We start from the raw sequence: 9,475 nt of genomic DNA, 5'->3' as shown, positions 1-9,475 counted from the left end.
CAGCCTCAGCCCAGCTGAAGTGGCTACCACCACCCTCCAGCAGTTTGCACGCAATTAGATGTCCGCCTCGCAATCGGATCTGGTGAGAGCAGCCTTCGGGAGCTCCATAACCAAGGAGTTTGTCTTGTACTGGGGGACAGAGCATGCTAGCACAGGAGAATGGACGCTGGGTACGAATCTGGAGGCTGCAGAGGCAAGCACCCAGCCAGGAGAACTGTGTTATCTAGTATCTGAAAAGACCCGTTCTCCGAAAGAAAAGGAGTCTGGAGGGTCACAAGGCACGGTCACACCATGCCTGCTCCTGGCGTAGCGATTTCTTGCTCCTCCAAGCGATTTCTCCAGGGCAGGAGCGATCCAAACCAACAGGGTCATTCTGCTCCATCTGTCCGGGGACAACGTGTCGCATGTCGAGCTGGCTCAGCTCTTCCCATGTTCTTAGGTGAGATAGCAGTGGACTTGGGCTCCAGTTATTCCAGCTCTCAAAGCTAGATGGACCCTGAGGCTCACCAAAAGCTGCAGAGTAACACAGTGAGATTTCTGGGGAGGCTGTTGGGTCTTAACCCCCCGCCCCCCGTCTGACTTCGCCCGTTCCAGCTACCACTGCCCACGGTCTAGGTTACTCGGTGTCACTCTCAAAGCTGCTGATCCTGGTATTACAGAGCCGCACGACTTCCAAACACATGACGGGAGGGGAGGGGAGCTTACCGCACAGGGCGCCTGTTTTGTTTTGCTGTGCTCTCTCGGCCTTCACATTTATTTTAGGGCACCAGGGCAGGAGAGCTCATAATCGCCCATGTGAGCACATGACAGCAGAGTTGCACCCTCTGTGCAAAACATCGAAAAACTGGCTTATCTCCTGATAGCTACAGGCCTGAGTCTGCAACCGTCCTGCTCATCCTGAGTGGCATTTTCCACCCATACAGAGTCACAGAGAAGCAGTGCTACTGGCACAGATGCAGACAGTACCTGCAAGCCCCCGGTATAGGAGTTTGCACTACAGTACAAAGTCCTGCGTGTTTGTATCAGCCCCTCTGTGTGGGTGGATCATAGGCCATTGGCTGAGATTCTCCTTTAAGGCTGTCTAAATGCAGGATTTGAAGGCACCTATCTCAATGGTATGCTAGGAATATATGTCGGTGCCCCTGGGGCAGGAGGATATAAGGATATAGGTATTCCCAGGTAGCTATAGACTTGTCAGTGATTTGCCAATGGGGCGCATCATTCAGAGCAGCTGAGAATCTGACTCCCTTTGATTCCCCTGGAGCCCTACTGATTCCCACCAGCTGTGGTCCTATACGCTGTGTGCTTCAGGGATGGATGGAGAAGCCTATCAGTCACAAGATATTGCCATTAGCATAAGGCAGAATCAATAGCATGAAGTCTTTTCATCAAGAAATAAATGGGTAGATTCCTCAAGGACAGAGAGCAGAGTTTGCCATGACACACACACATGTCCACAGAGGGCATGAGCCACCACCTCCTGCCTCTGTTGTTCAGCAGAGCTCAGGCAGCCTGTTGCACCCCAAGTTCAATCAGTGCTGACTCCACCACCTGCCCCTACCCCTAGTCATGCCTTCAATAGTGACTTTCTGGGTAAAGTGCTTTTAAAAATCTACCATCATCTCAATTTTGCAGATGGAGGAACTTCCCTTCTTGAGATGCAGAAAGGGATCTTGGAGTGACTCCAAGATGAACACGGGCCGACAATGCGAGGTCACGGTTGGCAAGGCTAACTGGATCTTGTCGTGCATCCACAGGTGCATCTCGAGCAGGTCCAGGGAGGTGATCCTCCCCCTCTATGCGGCACTGGTCAGGCCGCAGCTGGAGGACTGCGTCCAGCTCTGGGCACCGCACTTCAGGAGGGTTGTAGACAACATTAAGTGGGTCTAGAGGAGGCCACCCGCATGATCCTGGGACAACAGGGCAGACCCTGCAATGAGAGACTGCGGGACCTGAACCTGTTCAGCCTCCACAAGCGAAGGCTGAGGGGGGACCTGGTGACTGTCTATAAACTCACATGGGGGGACCAGAAGGGTTTGGGAGAGACCTTGTTTCCCCTAGCACCCCCCGCATAACAAGGAATAACATCCACAAGTTGTTGGAGAGGAGGTTTAGATTAGACATCCGCAAGAACTACTTCACGGTCAGGGCGGCTAGGATCTGGGACCAACTTCCTAGGGAAGTGGTGCTGGCTCCTACCCTGGGGGTCTTTAAGAAAAGGCTTGATGTCTACCTGGCTGGAGTCATCTGAGCCCAGTTTTTCTCCCCCCCCAGGCCGGGGGTCGGACTTGAAGATCTACAAGGTCCCTTCGACCCGACGTCTGTGATTCTGTGAGGCACAGAGAGGGGAAGGGGCTTGCCCAGGCTGACCCAATAGGCAGGACTGGGAGTAAAACCCAGGTGTTTTGAATGCCAGGCCGCACTGCCTCCCTGCAAACAGCTGTTTCTGCATGCACAGAGGGGTCAGAGATGGGGAAAAGGCCTAGTGCGTCTTTTGGTCCATCCTGCCTGTAGGGGAAAATGATATGTTGGCCAGTGTATCGTCCATGGGTTCACCCACCCTAGCTGATGGGTCCTCCAGTTCGGCCACTACCACAGCCTGAGAGACTTGCCCCAATAGGCGAGCCTTCCCTTGTTGCCCCTCTCCATCTGCCTTGTTGCCCAGAGAACTTGAGTACCAGAAACATAGGCCCTCTCCCTGTGATTTCAGGTGCTTAAATGCAATCACAAAAATCCCCTGTGACCCAGCAGCCACCCAAAACCCTCAGTCCCTTTGTCCCTTGCGTGAAGCTTAGCCCGTACCTTTTTTCTTTGCAGAAGTCACCAAATCCCCTCTGCTTACCCCAAGCCTACAGCAACTAGACGCACGAGAAGGGTTTTAGCACATCTTACCTCGACGCAACACATATTTGCCTCACTTTAAAGTGTGACCAGCTGTCTGACTGAATCCTTTTCATATATTAGAGAAACGCCTGTGACATCCCAGAGCTGAGTCATTTAAGGTTTCTTCCCTTTTTTGTAGCAACTCCATGTTCCCCTGCTTTCTTTCTCCTTTTTTTGCTAAGACAGCCTGCAGAGACTGGTAGAAATGGCAAGGGCTGTAGAGTAGAAGGGAAGAGAAGTGCTCTTGTCAAGAGTAACCTTTAAAGCTTTCTGGCCTGGAGGAAGGTCTCCTTTTGCATCGGTGTGGCCTATATTGCTCACAAAAAAAAGAAGCAAGCTAGGACTTTCCATCGGCACAAATGTGCGCTTGCTGCTTTCCTTGTGCAGAGGCTGAGCAGTGAAGACACTGAGTCGAGGCAACCTTTATGGAAAGAGTTGTTCGCAGTGATGACTGCGCTGAGCAAGGCCCTCCACATTATCTCTACCATATTCTTGCCGGCCTGCTGGGATGACATGCCTTTCAGGCTCTGCAGATGGGTGAGTTTACTGTCAGGAATGTCTCTAGAAACCAGGAATGCCTGCCGAGGGGGCTGGACATGCCCCGAGGCATCCACAGCCTCATTCCTCCGGCCTAAATTAAAGAGTAGGTTGGACAGGTCCCAACACTCAGGACTCCCCCTCAGTTATGACAGATGCAATGGTGAAACCTTGAAGGGCTGGGGTAGGAGAAGGTGAGCTGCAAGGAGTCTGCTCCCCAGAGAGGAGGCTCTTCCACCCTTCATACAGAGATGAGACAGACCACAATGCAAGCCTCTGTGTAGTAAGCTCCCCCAAAACAGCCCCCTTACATCCGTAACAATCGGCTTCCTACCTTTTATTACCAAATAGCCAAGATTAGACCACAGCTACCAGCCCTCTCTCCTGCATTCATCATTGTAGCCTGCACGTAGCAGACTTTGTCCTTTACCCTAAAGTCACATTGCAGGGTCAAGTCAGTCAAATATCTCCTTACTGGACACAATAAATCAGGGCCCTACTTCCTCCCAAGTAGCTCTCTTTATCTTGCAGTAGGCAAATTACCCCATGTTGGCTTGAAAGATGCTGGGTTGAGATCAGCGTAGCATGGGCAGTGATGGAGTACAGACCTCAGGGAAAGAAAGTTTTCTAAGCGACCTTGGAAAATGACCTGCCCTGGATTATGCTAACGTAGGCAAAGGTTTTTATTTGACCAGCTAGCCCAAGGCCAAAGTTATCAAGACTTTCTGAACAGCTCCGGCCTGTCTGGTAAACAGGGGAGGCAGCCTGCACATATGTTGTGGCTAGTGCTGTTGCTGGCTCTGGGGAGCACACAGGAGCGATAGTGTTCACATATGCCTGCTTGGTCTGGGTAGGCATTGAAACGCCCCATATTGCAGACAGCATGATAGGGAAAAGGCTCTGATGCCCCAGCCCGAAGGCTGCAATCCCTCCCTTATCTGTGGGACAGGTGCAGGAAGAAGCAGCAGCAAAGCATTCCTGTGTCCTTTTCTGCCAGTGCTCCTCCACCATGCACGCAGGGACAGAGGATGGGGTTTGGGGGCCAGACCAGAGCTGACGAACATTGGCACTCGCTTCAATACACTTCACTGATGATGGGCCAGCTGGGGCCCTGTCCCAAGAAGCGTTGGGTGAGACGTTGCACTCCTGTTACTCATCGTCAGTGTAAATCCAGAGCAGATCCATCAGTCAGGCTGTAAAGCTATTGCAGCACGGTTCAAAGAGCTGTGCGGTCCCGAGAATGGCGGTGGGTTTTGCAATGGGGCACTGAAGACGGAGCTGTTTGTTCTCACTCCTCTATGTTGTCAAGAAGAATTATGGAAACCAAAGACCACCAGGACTTGCAACCACTACTTAAAATGTTGTCAACCCAACCCAGGAACAGGGTAAGAGTACCCATCTGCGCAGGTTTTGGAAGAGCCCAGAGAAGCAACCCAAATCTGGATACTAACCCAAGAAAGAAACCTATTCTCCAGAGATGTTCTGCATCAGTGACCTGAAGGGTGATCTTCATTAGTGGGGAAGGAGGGAGAGACGCTGTATTGTGTCCACATGGGTGACCAGAAACCTGCATCTCCACCACCTCTGTTTGTTCATTAGCCTGACGGGTAGTCCCGTTTTCCATCCATGTCTAGGATTCAGGAGTGGCTGTCTAGTGCCCTCCATCACAGCTAGCTGGCCTGCTTCCTCCCTGTGCTTGTTTGGGGAAATTGGTGAGGAGGGTCCACTGGCCCAGAGATCTTCAGCCATAACTGGGATGAGGCAGTGCAGGGGCAGGAGGCAGGGGTCAAAGCCTCCCTTCAGTTCATATGAATCATGGCTCTATTGACTTACAACCATAGAGAAGTTGGGCTGGAAGAGACCTCCAGAGGTCATCTAGTCCAACCCCCTGCCTGAGGCAGGATCATCCCTATCCAAGCCATCCCATACAACCATGACCTAAACGCTACATAAGCCTACCATCAACCTGGACGCAACACAGGGCTAGCGTCCTAACCTGCCACAGGTAAAGCAGGGGGATCATGGCAGCCCATGTCCTGCTTCTGTGAAAGGTGGTCAATATATATATGGGCTGCATTGGTAGGAGTGTTGCCAGAAGGTCCAGGGAAGTGATTATTCCCCTCTGTTCAGCACTGGGGAGGCTGCATCTGGAGCACTGGGTCCAGTTTTGGGCCCCCCACTGCAGAAAGGACGTGGACACATTGGAGAGAGTCCAGTGAAGGACGACAAAATTGGTTAGGTGTCTGGGGGACATGACTTATGGAGGAAAGACGGAAGGAACTGGGCTTACTTAGTCTATTGAGAAGGATTTAATAGCAGCCTTCAACTCCCTGCAGGGGGTTCGAAAGAGGATGGAGCTGGACTGTCCCCAGTGGTGCAGAAGACAGAATAAGGAGCAATGGGCTCAAGTTGCAGCAAGGGAGATTGAAGTTGGATATTAGGAAGAATTTTCTCACGAGGAGGGTAGTAAAACACTGGAACAGGTCACCCAGAGACGTGGTGGACTCTCCATCTTTGGAGGCTTTTAAGACCCAGATAGACAAAGCCTTGGCTGGGATGATCTAGTCTTGCTTTGAGCAGGGGGTTGGACTAGATGTGACCTCCTGAGGTCTCTTCCACCCCTCATTTTCTGTGCTTCTATGAAACCATGGCATGAGCTTGTAGGAGGGGGAAGCTTGTGCGAGACAAAGTGGACCTGGATGAAAGTACAAGGCAGGACAATGAGACCCCCTGTCACTCCTCAAATCGGGTGATCACATCAGACGCAGGGGTCTCACTGAGACGATGAACTGCTCTTCGGAGAGGCAAAAAACAGCAGAAAAGGAGCTGAGCATAGTTGTAGCAGCAGGGTCTGAAACAAGAGCTGTGAAATGTGGGAACAGCCCCATGCACATCACTGGCATGTTCATGCAGCACTCAACCTGCAGGAGACGAAGGCCATGTTCGTTCTGCAGCAGCTCCATGATCTGGAGCATGTGTGAGGCAATGGATGAGGCCACTCAGGACTAACGGCACAAATACGTGGCTGAGGCCACTCCAGGACCTCCCAAAGCAGCTGCTCTCAGGCATTCATTTCTGGCCTGCATGAAAACAGCCACAGCGGGACTCCGGCAAGTCCTCACCAGCATATTTCTGCATTTGAGGTCTGTGCGGGGGAGCAAATCTGTATATTGTGTTTGAGGCCTTCCTGGCCAAGACATGCTGTGGTGTGGATGTGCCCTGTGTGTGCCACGGGGAGGAGGAGAGTGCAGTAGACCCATCCCACCCATGCCCAAAGGAGGTTCAATATGGGGGACCCAACCACTGTCCATGAAGGCAGCAGGGGATGGGGGGACTAAATCCATCGTCTCCATGCTGCATGAGGACAGGGCCACAGGGGAAGCGACTCAGTGTTGTGGTGGATCTAAAAAGCCAGTCCGAGGCCTGCGGGCACACGTGGTTTTGTTTGGACTGCCTCATGGGGTGAGGAGCAGGTTGCATAAAATACCAGTTAAATATGCAACAGCTCATTTATTTCAACTAAAGGCAAAGCAGGCCAGACTGGCAGATCAGCCTGCTCAGAAAGAAGAGGGCAAGAACTGCATTAGCCCAGAGGAGGAGGAGATGAGCCTGGGCTGACCTGGATTGACCCAACCAGCAATAGCTCCTTTATGAAGCTGGCCAGGCTGAAGGCACGTGAGGGCCCACGCTTCATCAGCCACAGGGGTGAGAGCTAGAGATAAGCCAGCACCAAACTGGCTGCAAGCCTCTCTGGACTTTGTGCAGATAGAAACCAGCTGTGAAGTTTGCTCGGGGCTATGAATATTCAACTGCCCCTTCGGCGAGTAATATGTAAGTAGCTCTTATGCATTGGCGATGGTCCTAAGCGGCCTAGCATCCCACTGTTAGGCAGCTACAGCTGAGTGCAAGGTGCCAAAGAGAATCATTTCACAGAAAGCCAAGGAGTAGGATCTGAAATCTGCCCTATTTTCACCCAGAAAGGGGAAGGGGGAACACCGTTGCAGTTGTTCAATCTCTGGTTGCTGAGGATCTGGCAACACTTCCGTCTCCAATGAAAACCACATCCCAGCCCTTCATCTGCATTTGCAGAAGCAGCAGATGGAAGAATTTTAATGAAGTTCAGACAAATACCTGCCCTATTTTGACTAATAATCCACGTGATGCCAAGACCTACCGTGCACGAGGTATAGTTGATTTCGGCATCTTCCATGAGGTCCCCCCTATAAATATTCAACCCCAAACCCTAGTTAAGCAGCTGAGAAATGAACCCTATAGTGGCTCCATTAACCCCAGAGTTATCACTTGCCATGCTCCAGTAACAGTTTTGTATCTACAGTTTCCTTACGGCCTTCGAGCACAAGGGACTATCTGTCCAGACAGCAAGTTCCTCAAAGGACCGTCTCCCGTCACGTACACCAAGCATCCTGCCGTTATTTGCACTACTCCTACCAGCTCTTTTTTTTTTTACTGGACGTGTCTGCTGCACCATCCCTTGCCATTAAGGTCAAAAAAAAGACAGGGGAATTTACTGAGGGACTGTGGGCCCATCTATACATGCAGTTAATGCAAAGCAATAAACTCTGGAGTTTATTGCTCCTGGGCATGTCGTTTGAACACGAGTCCTCTGGTTTACTGTGCTGCAAAGGGTGCTCCAGTGCAGGGCTAGCTGGTAAGCAGCCCCCGTGCTGAAGCACCCCCATGCCCTAGCTACCAGCTACGGTTTTCAGGGCCCTAAATGCCTATCTTTAGTTCCACAAGGTTGGTCAGAAAAACATCCGGGGCAAAACCATGCAGCACGTAAGGGCCAAACCTGAGTTTTGTGCCTGACTGTCGGGAGTGGGAAAGCGGACACTTCAGGGTGGGAGCTCCCGGTCTGGTGCCAATTCTCTTGCCTATTCCTGCCTTCCCTGGTGCTTCCCGTTTTCTTCCAGGGATGCTTTTGAGCTGCCTAGGGGACTGACTTGCATGTAGTCCCCAATCCCTGGTGGGAGGGTGGGAAGCGGACACTTGGCAGGAGGAGACCCCATTCCAGGGACAGTTCTCCCACCTGGCCCGACCACCCCGGTGATGGCTACCATGGGCCTGAGCTGCACCCCCGCTTCTTCTCCAATCAAAGTGGCAAACCCACTGCTACAGAGTAAAAAAAAAAAAAAAAAAAAAAAAAAAAAAAAAAAAACCTAAAAGCTAAAAACTCATATTTACAATGACTATCCTGATGCAGAATTAATCAGTTTACTCCAGCTTGATAGGGGTGCACATGTAGGCACGTGACGTTTTACTGCAGAGCAGATTAATTAGTTGCACAGTAAGCATCTCATGGAGTTCCAGAGTTCACTAGAGATTGCAGACGTATACAAGGTCTTGGGGAAAAAAAAAAATCACCCATGATCTTTTGGTGTTTTAGTATCTGTCTGGTGACTAACCGTAGATACCCACGTGTGAGAGTTTTGAAGTGTTTAGGTGCTGAAGATCCCCCAAGTTTTCCATGAGAGCAGAATTTCTTCAGGGACGTGTCCACTGACCCCGCAATCGTGCAACACACCTCTGGTTTGCTACTCTCTGACTCAGAAGTGGCTGCAATTCAGTGGCAGTGGCTAATCCCGGCTAGCACAGGCAAATCTAGCATGTAGAACCCCTTAGACTTCAGGCCTACCCCGGGGAGCTCACTTTTCTTTGTAAGGTCTAGATATGACCTTTCGCTGCTTAAGACATATTTTGCATTTGGACTACGTGTATGAAATGCAAACATGCCTGGATCTCCCGAGTGAATTTTAACAGCCCCCATAGCAGCAGGACATTGCCTACTGTTGCCCCCTTGCTTTACCTCTGGGACAGGTTAGGGGGCTAGTAGTTGTGCAGAGGGGTTGATTATGTAACATCAGTAATAAGTTAAACAAGGATTTGTATCAGGTGGTTTGGATAAGGATGATCATGCCTCTAGAGGTCTTCTAGCCCAACTCTCTGCTAGAGACCCCTTCCAGCCCTGCTTTCCTATGATTTTAAGATGCAAGGAAGCATCTATTAGGCACAGATGGGAACTGGTAAATAAGACCAG

Source organism: Crocodylus siamensis, chromosome 4, assembly GCF_052110815.1.
Source record: "Crocodylus siamensis isolate JL-2025a chromosome 4, ASM5211081v1, whole genome shotgun sequence".
Taxonomy (NCBI): Eukaryota; Metazoa; Chordata; order Crocodylia; family Crocodylidae; genus Crocodylus; species Crocodylus siamensis.
This window is presented reverse-complemented; position numbering follows the sequence as displayed.